Below are 2,742 nucleotides of genomic sequence, written 5' to 3' on the forward strand. Positions count from 1 at the left end.
GGTCTCATCGGTTTTTAGGGATGGACGGGGAAGGAAGTCGGCCGGCCCTTTCAAAGGAACCATCCCGGCATTTGCCTGGAGCGATTTAGGGAAATCACGGAAAACCTAAATCAGGATGGCCAGACGCGGGATTGAACCGTCGTTCTCCCGAATGCGAGTCCAGTGTGTTAACCACTGCGCCACCTCGCTCGGTACGGAAACAACTGATTCTCCCGTAGCACTCTCCATACAGTGACGTGGTCAACGTTATCTTGTACAGCAGCAACTTCTCTGACGCTGACATTAGGGTTATCGTCAACTGCACGAAGAATTGCCTCGTCCATTGCAGGTGTCCTCGTCGATCTAGGTCTACCCCAGTCGCGAGTCATAGGCTGGAATGTTCCGTGCCCCCTAAGACGCCGATCAATTGCTTCGAACGTCTTCCTGTCGGGACACCTTCGTTCTGGAAATCTGTCTCGATACAAACGCACCGCGCCACGGCTATTGCCCCGTGCTAATCCATACATGAAATGGGCATCTGCCAACTCCGCATTTGTAAACATTGCACTGACTGCAAAACCACGTTCGTGATGAACAGTAACTTGTTGATGCTACGTACTGATGGGCTTGATGCTAGTACTGTAGAGTAATGAGTCGCATGTCAACACAAGCACCGAAGTCAACATTACCTTCCTTCAATTGGGCCAACTGGCGGTGAATCGAGGACGTACAGTACATACTGACGAAACTAAAATGAGCTCTAACATGGAAATTAAGCGTTTCCGGACACATGTCCACATAACATCTTTTCTTTATTTGTGTGTGAACAATGTTTCCTGAAAGTTTGGCCGTGCCTTTTTGTAACACCCTGTATAAATTCTGTGTTTGTAAATTGGTTTTTCTGTTGGTTTGGAAAAACTGTCCCGTAACAACTGGTGCAAAGTACCCTCTGCTTTGCACTGTATTGTGGCTTACAGACTATGTGTGTAACTGTTGAAGGTGAAGGGAGAAAAATCTTAATAGCAAACCCAAATCTGGCCAGAAATCAGCTCTAGTAAAAAATAACCATACTTCTATTTCTATAGTATTATTGTTTTTTAGTTGCCAGTTTTGCCCCAGAGAACAGGGCAAATCCGAGCAACTGTCGTGTGCAGAAATGAAATCGTCAGCTCGGCTGGACACCAGGAAATATACGACCCACCCGCTATAGCGCCTCAGTGACGTCAGTGGGCGCCTACCTGTTGGACTTGCACGTGCCCCCAGACCGCTGGCCGCACCTCGGCCCCGGGGCGCCGGACGGCGTCGTCAGCAACAGGTGCGGCGGCAGCGGCGGCGGCAGATTGCTGAGAGATGGTAATGAGGCTATCCGCCCCCGCGCCGCCCCCGCTGGCGGCCGGCGCTAATCAGAGGAAACAATTACCGCGCCTCATTACCCGGCCGGCCCATTACCTGGCCGGACAGCTCTTCATTACGGGCGCGTCGCCGCCGGCGCGGTGTAACTCGGCGCTCACGATGCGGCATCCTCACCGCCTCAGCCGCGGCGTACGGAAACGCCTCTACAAGCGTGGCAGGGTGGCCACCTGCAGCCAGAGGTCTCACTCAGCGCTAAACGAGGCAATGCAGGCAGTACTGCACGGTTTTCTGTCGAAATATAGTCTTCCCATTTTATTAATGACTGGAGAGAAATCACAGAGGATATCCCACAGGGTTCAGTTTAGTGTCTGTTCCTGCCCCAGGAGGTACGGTCAATATTCATGGATATGACAGGAGCGATCATTCGAAGCAAAAAAGGTGTAGTAAACATGTTCTCTAAAATACTTACCTTAGAAAATATGACAATTTCTTCATTTTCGATACTGGTGTAAGAAATCACTTCTACTGCAAGCTCTTTACTTTCCAGATTTTGATAGGAGGTAGTATGGACGAAAATATGAAAAAATCGTCTAGTGAATATGGGCTCTAGAATAAATGCCTGAAGAGATAAGAGCACTTCTTCCAGCATAAGACATGTCACACAGTAGCGACGATGAATAAGTGCTCGTAGCTTTAAAGGTATGCACTTTACAGGCCATATTTAACTGACACTTTCCTTCTTGTTTCGATCAATACCACTTCCTTTATTGTTTTTGTCCATACTACCCGTTGTGGCGTAACAAGACAGCTACGCCACACTGAAGTAGCCGAAAGGCACGCGTAATCTCACGTAGGCTAGATAGAGGTCTGAAACAGGATACGTAATGAATGGTAGCAAGAAAAGTACGTAGCTGCTTTAATACTTAACTTTTAATCCTTGTTGTATACATCGTTCTTGATGAGACATTTCATACGATAACTATCAAACTATGTAAGGCTAATGGCGCCTTGCTAGGTCGTAGCCATTGACTTAGCTGAAGGCTATTCTAACTGTCTCTTGGCAAATGAGAGAGAAAGGCTTTGTCAGTGTAGTCGCTAGCAAAGTCGTCGTACAACTGGGGCGAGTGCTATTCCGTATCTCGAGACCTGCCTTGTGGTGGCGCTCGGTCTGCAATCAGACAGTGGCGACACGCGCGTCCGACATGTACTAAGGGACCGCGGCCGATTTAAAGCTACCACCTGGCAAGTGTGGTGACCGGCGGTGACACCACATTCCTCCCCCGCAAATCGGCGAACGGTCGTGTGATAAGGCTTCCGCCCGCCGTGGGGAGGACCCCATGTTGACGTAGGCGATGAGGTGGGGAGCCTAACAACAGGCGAGGCTGTGCCACCCGCACCCGGCCATTCGGT

The sequence above is a fragment of the Schistocerca serialis genome, chromosome 2 (genome assembly GCF_023864345.2).
Source record: "Schistocerca serialis cubense isolate TAMUIC-IGC-003099 chromosome 2, iqSchSeri2.2, whole genome shotgun sequence".
Taxonomy (NCBI): Eukaryota; Metazoa; Arthropoda; class Insecta; order Orthoptera; family Acrididae; genus Schistocerca; species Schistocerca serialis.